The sequence below is a fragment of the Hyaena hyaena genome, unplaced genomic scaffold, assembly GCF_003009895.1.
Source record: "Hyaena hyaena isolate Hyena2069 unplaced genomic scaffold, ASM300989v1 scaffold_775, whole genome shotgun sequence".
NCBI classification, from domain to species: Eukaryota; Metazoa; Chordata; class Mammalia; order Carnivora; family Hyaenidae; genus Hyaena; species Hyaena hyaena.
The window spans coordinates 583,312-593,640 of record NW_024081400.1 but is presented as its reverse complement, the minus strand read 5'-3'; positions in this window follow the sequence as shown (position 1 = coordinate 593,640).

The window sequence follows — 10,329 nt, the reverse complement described above, 5'->3', positions numbered from 1 at the left end:
AAAAAAAAAAAGTAAAAAAAAAAAAAAGAAAAAACTCTGTGTATGAAACTATGTGCAAGATGTTCTATATGCTAAATGTTTATAGCAACATTTATGACAGCAAACATTGGGAAGGAATCAAACATGTATTGGTGGTAAACAACTTACCATTAAATATGTGGTGCCCAGAATCTAGAATTTGTAGATTAATGTGATATTTGTTATAGGATGTGGGTTTATGACAAACCCTGACCTCATAGAGCAGTCTAGCAGGGAATGCACACACAAATAAATCAAGTGCTAAGTGCTGTGGAGACAGATCAAGACCCCGGAGGGAGAAGGCGCGCTGGTGGGTGTAACTTCTGTTTGTTTTTGTTCTGAAACATTCTAGATTCACAGGAGTTGCAAAGATAGTACAGAGGGTTCCTGAGTGCCCTTCCCCCAGCCCACCCTATGACGTGTTAACGTACGAAGGGTGTATTTACCAAGACGCAAGGCATGAAGGTAGACACAAACTACCAGCTGAAGTCCTTTCCCGTGCAGTAACATCCGAGCACAGGCTTGAAGGAGGCGAGCAAGGAGTCATGGTGTAGCTGGGGGAAGAGCGCCGCAGACAGAGGGAACAGCCCACGCGAAGCCCAGAAGGCGGGAGCGACCGTGTTCCCAGATGGGCAGAGTAGGCTGGGGTGGATGAAGAGTGGTAAGTGGGGAAGGTCCGTGTAGGGCAGGGCGGACCTTGCAGGGCTTTATGTCTTCCTTTTCCTCTGAGTGAAACACAGGAACGCCCGGGAATTTCTGAGCAGAGGAGGGACACCATCAGGCAGATTTTATCTGGATCCTTCTGGTTGCTGTGCTATGGGTGTGAGGCCACAGCAGGGAGAGCAGCAGGAGCTACTGCAGTAGTCCGTGTGAGAGGTCAGGGGCGGCTTGGGCCTCAGTGGGTGGGCGGAGTGGTTATGGGAGGAGTGGTTAGTGTCCAGTTATATTCTGCTGATAAAGGAGATGTTCCTTCAGGAACTGGACTCACTCCGTAACTCGGGGCTTGTGTTCTCCCCGGAGCATGCTCTCCATATTCTTGTCACACCTCCGTCAGCTGCACTCGTGTCATGGATATTTGCACCTTAACTGGGTCTCCCCGCCTTAACCACACCTTCTATCCTCTGTGCACAGGGTGATCCTAAAAATTTAAACACTATGGATAATTTTTATACATGTAAATTGCATCTAATTATGACCATTTCACTACCAACCAAGTAAAAAGCTAGTTTCCGGGTACCCTGAAGAGGGGTAAATCCAATTCTCTATTAGTGGACTTTTAGACTGTCCCCCTTGTTGGTAGTTATAAATAATGTTAAAAAGAACGGTGATGCCTGTGTGGCTCGGTCGGTTAGGCGATGGACTTTGGGGTGAGATCATGATCTAGCAGTTTGTGAGCTCAAGCCCCGCATCAGGCTCTGTGCTGACAGCTCAGAGCCTGGAGCTGCTTCAGATTCTGTGTCTCCCTCTCTCTCTGCCCCTCCCTTGCTCGCACTTGGTCTCTCTCTTAAAAATAAGCATTTAAAAAAGCTCTTGTAGACAGCAAAGTTGGGGGCATCTGGATGGCTCAGTCGGTTGAACATCCACTCTGGCTCAGGTCATGATCTCACAGTTCATGAGTTTGAGCCCCACATCTTGCTTGCTGCTATCAATGCAAGGCCTGCTTTGGATCTTCTGTGTCCCTCTCTCTGCCCCTCCTTGACTTGTGTCTGTGCTCTCTCTCTCTCTCAAAAATAAATAAACATTTTTTAAAAAGAGAGAACAAACTTGTACACATATCTTTGTACGCGGATATTTTTAGAGAGAGAGAGAAAGATCTCTGGTGTGAGTGGGGGAGGGGCGGAGAGGGAGGGAGACAAGAATCGGAAGGAGGCTCCAGGCTCCAAGCTGTCAGCACAGAGCTCAACGCAGGGCTCAAACTCATAAACCGCCAAGATCATGATCTGAGCCCAAGGTGGACGCTCAACCTACTGAGCCGCCCAGGTGCCCCTGTTTGTGGATTTTTAAGATCTATTTCTTAACTGTTCTTTTTCCCTCCAGTTTTGAGATGTAACGAATGCCCAACACTGTGTAAGTTTAAGGCGTACGGCATGATGATTTGACTTTCACGTATCATGACACGCTTACCACGGTAGTTAACGTCCATCGTCTGATATAGATACGAAAAAAAAAAAGGAAAGAAAAAAATGTCTTATTCCTTGTGATGAGACGTCTGAGGATTTAGTCTCTTAACAACCTCCAAGGATACCAGTGTTCACTACAGCCCCCAGGCTGTATGCTACGTCCTTAGTGCTTTCTCCAACTCCCCTCCCCCACCACCCGGCCTCTGGCGACAAGTCTGATCTCTTCTGAATTTAGCTTTTTTTCTTTCTTAGGTTCCACATCTAGCTAGGATCCTACACTATCTGTCTTTCTCTGTCTGACTTAGGCCACTTAGCATAATGCCCTTCAAATGCAGATTCTTAATGGTGGGTTTGTGAGTATATTTTAAATTTTGATAAATTCTTCCAAATTTTCCTCCAAAAAAACGATTGTGCTGCAGTGTTGAGAGTAATCACTTCCCCACCCTGGACATTTTACCAACTTTTCTCATGTTTTCATTCTAGCCAGCATGAAGAGGGTGCATTATTTTTATTTTCCCATGTGTTTACAAGGTCAGACATCTTCTTTCCTTAGTTGCTTGCCACTTGGCATTTCTTTTTCCACAAGTTACTAGCTTCTATCCACTGCACACTTTTCTGTTGGAATTTTTACCTTTTACTTGGTAATTTATGGAACAGTTTAATGTATTCCAGATATATTTGGATCACTACTCACATATTTCTCTCCATATCTAATACTCGTCCTTCTAACTGTATCTGTGGTGTCTTTTCTTAAATCAAGACCTTACATGTTGATGTCAAACATATCTATCATTTCCATTATGGCTTCTGTTCTTTTATTTCTTGTACTCTAATAATTGAGTGCGTGCGGTTGGCTCTTTAATCTTGAATGAATTGTGCATGTATGGGGTGAGATAACGCTTTCTCTTTCCTCACATCCTATGAATAACCAGTTTTCCTCTGCCATCTATTAAATGTATCTCACATTAAATCCCAAATATACTTATGTCTTTTTCTAGAATCTTTATTCTGCTCTGTTATTTCTTTGCCTTTGTCTATTCTAATACCACATTTTAAAACTCTCTTATTTCTATAGAATGTTTCCATACTTCCTAAGGCGGGCCACTCGCCACCACCACCGTGATGCAGAATTGTACGGCACTCTTGTATATTTACACCCCTAGATAAATGTTAAAATCAAGTTAAGTTCCATTAAAAACAGTCCTCTTAGGGTTTGTACCGGAATTGCATTAGATCATGGATTAATATGACAAAAAATGCAAATCTTTACAAACCTGAGTCTCTGATAAAGGAAAAATGGTAAGCAACTCCACTGAGTCCACTTATTTAGTCTATGTTTTCCATTAAAGTTTTATCATATATTCTTATACATTTTTTAAATTTTTTTATTTTATTTTATTTTTTAACATGTATTTATTTTCGAAAGACAGAGAGAGACAGAGCACAAGCAGGGGAGGGGCAGAGAGAGAGGGAGACACAGAATTTGAAGCAGGATCCAGGCTCTGAGCTGTCAGCACAGAACCTGACGGGGTGGGGGGTGTTCCACTCACGAACTGCAAGAGACTCCATGGACTGAGCCACCCAGGCGCCCCTGTTCTTACACATTTTTAATCAGTTTACTCCGTGTTGTTAGTGATTTTTCTTGCTGTTATAAGTGTATAAATGCTGTTTATTGTTACAGCCTTAGTTGTTTTTATACTGCATCACTTGCACCCGTGATAATCGCTCCGTTTGGGTATGCCCTCTGCCATGTGACGTCACACGCTCTCACGGAGAGTGGGGATAACCTGTCCCACCCCCTGACGCCTGACCACCTGACCTGCATCTGTCAACGGGACACAGTGGGTGGGACGCAAGCCGAGGTTAGAAACGGGCTTGTGCATTCTAGCCCGCCCTCCTGCCTTTACCGCGGTCCGCGGCCAGCACGTTGAGGGCTTCCGTGCAGGATCCTAGCTCCGCCCTCACCGTGAAAACAGGGTGGCCCACCCCTGGGCCCAGGAGAGAATGAGTGACACGTAGAGCAGAGGTCCCGCTAAACTGCCCGCTGAATCACAGACACACGCGTGAGGGAGCCTAGATCGGCGGACCCCTTGCCAGCCGACAGGTGCATCAGCTGCGATGTTAGATCACTGCTGCTTTGGGCGCACTGAGTTTTGAGGCGGGTCATTATGCAGCAGCAATTGCTAGCTGACACAGTGACGTGTAAGTAATCTGATTCCACGTGTTGCTCTTGCATCTGGTCACTTAGTAAACAGTCATGAATTCTGACAGACCTTCAGCTGACTGTCTTCTGTCTGGAGAATCCCATCGTACGCGGTCAAATGACCCTGTTCCTTCCTTTGCTCTCGCTGTTCCCTTGTTGTTTTTGTCATTGGCGAGGTCTTCACAAACAGTACCGAGGGTGTGTTGAGGTTTGTGCGTGCGCGGGGAGTGTGCTGCCGTCTGTGAACACAAGTGCCGTGTGGGACCCAGTGTCCGAGCAGCCTGAGGACATTTTTCTAGACACAGTAAGTCTGTCTAGCATCCTTCTCATGGGAACAGCAGGGAGGTGGAGGCCGATGGGAATTGGCAGGAATGGATTTCAGGACACAGCATGCCCCTGCGCACCGGAGGCCAGTGTCAACATGGTGGCCGGGCGTGGAGGGAGGGAAAAGGAAGCACTTGAGCCCCCCCCCTCACCCTCAGCTCTGGACAGGACCTCGGGGTGCCCAGAACACCCACCTGGCAATTTTAGGTGAGGCTCAACTGCCCCGTTGTCCAAGAGCACAGCTACCCCTGGAGACAGGCCACTGCCCTCAGGTCTCGAGCCCCACGGGACCGGGGCATATACCTGGGGTCCTTCTCATGGGCTGCAAGGCCTCCCCCCTGTGGGGGTGGGAAGAGCGCTGGTGAGAGAGAACTCACGCCTAGGTGGTCTTTATTCCCAGGTGTCTGGCATTGAAGGGAACAATCCCATGACCAGCCTCCTGCTCAAGGAAAATGCAAATGACACCCACGAGCCGTACGTGACCTTTTAAAGCATCTACAATTTCTGATTGGCTCTATCTTGTTTATTGCTTGACACTTAATCAGCAGTGGCTTGAACACATCGGCTTATAGTTCTCCCTGGCGTTAAGCATTTAACGGGCTGTGAAGGAACACTTCGAAGACACTGATTAAGCAGAGCCCCACAATCCTTTTGCCGAGGGAATGAGCTTGCCCTCTGCCAGACCCGTGTGCACGGCAGACATCACGGTGCGGGTGCTGGAGAATGTTTGATCCGAGAAAAATGTGTATTGGAAGAGTACTGTGCTCATTTAGCAGAAATGTCTTATTACACCCCTTGGGGTGAAGCGGATGAGGGTACTGAGGGAATAGTCAAGTAACAACAGGTAGTAATAAAATGCCACCGACATTTTGCTCCCTGCCAAAGGCTCTTCTAAGTGGATTTCGTGTTTTAACCCATTTTGTCTGTACACTGACCGTATGAGAGAGGTACCACCGTTGTCCCACACAGGTGGGGAAACTGAGGCAAGGAGAGTTTATAGGAACCCAGAGTCTGGCTCTAAAGTCTTCTGCGTATTTAAAGAGGTGGGGAATTTGATGTTCCGAGAGGAAGATGCTTATAAGGTAGTCAGGGGACGATTGAAGAAGCAAGTCCCTGGGTGCCTCACGGCGCATGTGACAACTAGTACAGTTAGAGTCTTTGGTTGTGTTATATATCACATAGTTCTATGATTTAAATTATAAATAACAGTATATAATACAGTTGTGTTCTTTAAACTGTACATGTGGGCAGTTAGATGCTATTTAGTTATGCTACAGCATTGCATTACAGTTACATTAGTATATATGTTATGTATTTTATGTTATATACTAGTATATTGTATTATGTATTAGAATATATGTTATATTATTATATTATATATCATATTCACATGTTTAGTTATAAATTTTTTTTAATGTTTTATTTATTTCTGAGAGAGAGAGAGATAGCGTGAGCAGGGGAGGGTCAGAGAGAGAGGGAGGTACACAATCCGAAACAAGCTCCAGGCTCTGAGCTGTCAGCACAGAGCCCGACACGGGGCTCGAACTCACAAACTGCGAGATCGTGACCTGAGCTCAAGTTGGACGCTTAACCGATTGAGCCACCCAGGCGCCCCTCACATGTTTATTTATATGTTATAAATACTATAATTATAATAGAACTTAGTATATATTATAATTTATTTTATTACATTATTTCAACAGAATAAGTTGACATATTTTCCACGGGAAGCCAGTGGGGCCATGGGACCCCACAAGCCTCCAGGAGAAGTCACACAGATGGCCCTCACCAGAGTGGCTGGACTCTCAGAACCAGCGGAGGGTCAAGCAGGACAAACCGGTGCTGTGGCAGAGAGCAGTCTGCTGAGCCGCTGAGAGGCGTCATCACTACTTGAAAAACGTGTGTACTTGTATGAGGAGGGCGGGCGTCTCACAAGGCATAACCCCCTCCACCATGGGAATCCTGTGCAGGGCGTCCGGTGGTCCTCAGCCCGGGAGGGCTGTGCACCCAAATTCCTAGCAAGGTCCATCAGCTCTGGAGCCGAGTGGCTGAGGGCGGAGGAGAGAGAGGACTTCCACCGCTCACCGTGTCACCAGCCCCAAAGTCCCCCCTCAAGCCGACACACAGGGAGGGGCCACACCTTCAGCCCCCAAGGTGGGAACCAGAACTCTGCATGGTGCAGTCACAGGTCACAACGTCCTCTGGTTCGGGGGTTATGGGGGGGGCAGTCACTCACGTGTCCTGTAGCAGCTTTTGTCCAGGAGCTTCTGCGGGACCCAGCACCCGCTTTGCTGTAGGACCGCACAAGTGGCCCTCATGCCTCTTTCACGCGGAGCTCGCTGGGGACGTTGTCCAACCAGTTACCAACTTACCCAATGGAAATGGCATTTCATCCATCGTGTGCACAAGAAAAGACTTCTCAGGGAAGAGGGAAATACAAAATAGGATATCCAGAAATGCGACTCATGTAAAACGCTCTTCTTTGGGAAAGAGGTAGTTCCTGAGAGACCGGCTTCAAGCACAACTTTGAGTCTGTCTGTGCAGCCTGGGGCTTTAGAGCCAGGGAAGGTATTACATTATTACTTCCTCGCTGCAAGCTTTCTTTCTCTTTCTAAGACAGTATTTGATTTGACATCTGCATTAAAAAAATTTTTTTAATGTTTATTATTTTTGAGAGACAGCGAGACAGATTGTGAACAGTGGAGGGGCGGGGAGAGAGGGAGACACAGAATCGGAAGTAGCCTCCAGGCTCTGACCTGTCAGCACTGAGCCCGACGCGGGGCTCGAACCCGCAAACTGCGAGATCATGACCTGAGCCCAAGTTGGAAGCTCAACCGACTGAGCCCCCCAGGCGCCCCGACATCGGCATTTAAATTTGAAAGCCCCTGAGCAAGTGTTTAGACTCACGTCTACGTTTAGTATCTTCGTTCTTACATACGTCTTACAGACTACGACCACCCCGCGTCCGCGCTTGCTGTCCCGTCTGCTCGGCGCCCAGGTGGCCGCCTCTCTGATGCCGTCATTCAGCGGGAGCTGCGGCAGTCCCGCTCCTCACGTGGCCAGCAGCCGGGCCGTCCGGACACTGCTCTTGCGTTTTACAATATGAGCTCAGCTCAGAGCCCAGCCCGGTTCCCAGAGCCGCCCCTGAGAACGGGGGGGCAACAAACAGCCCTGGGGAGCGTCCTTGGGTCTCTGTCAGAGGCGGATGCTGGCGGGCTGTCCTGTCTGGAGGGCTCTCAGGGTCAGCGCAGACGAGGCGAGATGGGGAAGGATGGTGGTTGGAAGGTTTCTGGGTCTCAGGGTCGAGACCTCCTCCCACAACAGGCTCCTTCTTGCAAGGCCCCCGGCGCCCCTTCCCACCGACGCACAGCAGGACCTTAGGCGATGCGGCTGCTCCCAGCCCTGCGTCCCTCTCTCGGCTGCTGCCCTTCTTGGCTTGCTGTGTTTTTCTCTCCCCGCCTGATTTTCTCCTCCCCACGGGTTGCCTCCTCTTGCCCACCATGCTCTGCATCCGGGTAACTTGCTCCATCTCCACCCAGCCCAGACGCCAGCATTATCTCACCCATTTCACAGATAAAGACTCCGAAGTTCAGAGGGGCCAACCAAGCTCACGCGGCCTCATGCCAACTAAATGCCTCTAAGATCCCCCACTACGGTTCCCTGTCCTCCAAGGTGAGATGTTTTCCCGGTCCTCTGCTTGTGTCACATGTGTATATGGTCAGAATTGTGTGTTATATTTCATTAGTATGCATGTTATATATCGCTTATGTTACATATTCATATATTATATATTAGTAGGTTATATATTACGTATTATATGTTACAAATTAGTATATGCTATATGATAGGGTATGTTATATATTAATATGTTATATACAGTACATATCAGTGTACTGTTAGCAAGTTATGTTACGTATTAATATATTACATGCTATATATTAGTGTATTATATGTGTTTGTATTAGTATATATGCTATTTTTCTGGAGTCTGATCCAGAATCCAACTAATGGAGCTGTATTTTCTGCCCTCCACACTTACGTACTCCTTTCCAATCTTCCTTCCCCACTAGTTCTAGAAAATCTACGTGAGTGTTCCCACCCCCTTGCTATATACCAAGGCAGGCTTGAACTCTAAAATTATTTTTATTTCCCTGTGATTCTCCCTCACCCCTTCCATCTCTCTCTGCACTCTGTGCTGCTGCTCTTCTAGTTCTTTTTTTTTTTTTTTTTTTTAACATCTACGTAGTTTTGAGAGACAGAGAGAGACAGAGCACGAGCAGGGGAGGGTCAGAGAGAGAGGGAGACACAGAATCCGAAGCAGCTCCAGGCTCTGAGCTGTCAGCACAGAGGCCGACGCGGGGCTTGAACTCAAGAACCACCTGATCATGACCTGAGCTGAAGTCGGACGCTTAACCAACTGAGCCCTCCAAGCGCCCCAGCTGCTCTTCTCTTTCACCCTGCACTCTGCCCACGGCCTCCAGAGACCGACGGTGACAGGGACCTTGCAGGGGACGGCTGGCGTGGGCACCTCCTCGGAGTCTCCTGAGACTCTTCCATCTGCGGTCTTTTTCTGCTTAGACTTGGTGCTTGTCACCCCTTATGTGACATCTGAAGCCCCCAGTCATATCCACTGCTGTCCACACTAAGACAGTGTCTCCCCTGTACCCACTGCCCTGGGCTTTGGTACCCGTGGAGCCCAAGAAAGGCCACGAGTCCCTGAACGCCTGGACCCAGGGTCTTCGACTTGTGTGCACAGCACGTGTACAGACCCCGGCCGCCCAGGAGGGGCCACGGAGGACACCAGGAGGGTTCAGTGTTGTTCACTTGTGTCCACAGGATCCGGGCTTCTGCCATATGCAGCCTTGGCTTGTCAACCAAGCATCTTAGCTCTTCTTTCCCACCGGCTCCCTTGGCGACCCCCGCTGTCCCCGGAAGCCAGACTGTTGGCCCCACAGCTGCCAGTGACACCCGTTCTGAGAACCCCCCCAGGCCCCCCGGGACTTCCTGCTGCGCGGGCGCGGGGGTCTGGGGAGAGCCGCGGGGCCCACGCTGCGCGCATCGCACACCGCCAGGCGTGGGGGGCCTGCCCCCAGCAGAAAGGCAGCCCCCGCGCTCCCCTTCATTCTCCCACAGCAGGACCCCTGCGTTTTAGCTGTGTGCACAGCCTCGCGGCTCAAGACGCATTTTCCCTCTTCCCTGGTGGTGGATGAGGCCACGTGACTAGGTGCTGGCCCAAGAGACCTGAGTGGGCCCGACGGGGCCACCCCTGCCGGGGCTCTCCCAGGGAGAGGGGACACGCGGCCCCGGCCTGCTCTCTGTGGGCTCGCCTGGATACCCTGCCGAGCCGGCTTGGACCAGCACCCAGGGCATGGAGGACACCAGGAGAGACGGAGCCTGGCTGTCCCCGGCAAGGCTGCTCGCTTCCAGACTGTTCCAACAGAGAACAGTGAATGTCTACCTTGGGTAAGCCGCAGTGTTCGGGGCTGTCTTTGCCACAGCAGCCTAACCCATGTTCCGCTGATACAGCGCTCGGTAAAGGGTGCCTCCTGCCCCTCTGTGTGCCTTGGGGAAGGACACGGTGGGGGCAGGGCGCCAGAGGCGGGTAGGGCCAGATTTCTGCTCCAGACCGACTGTCCAGACTCCTCTCGATTCCAAACAGCTGGC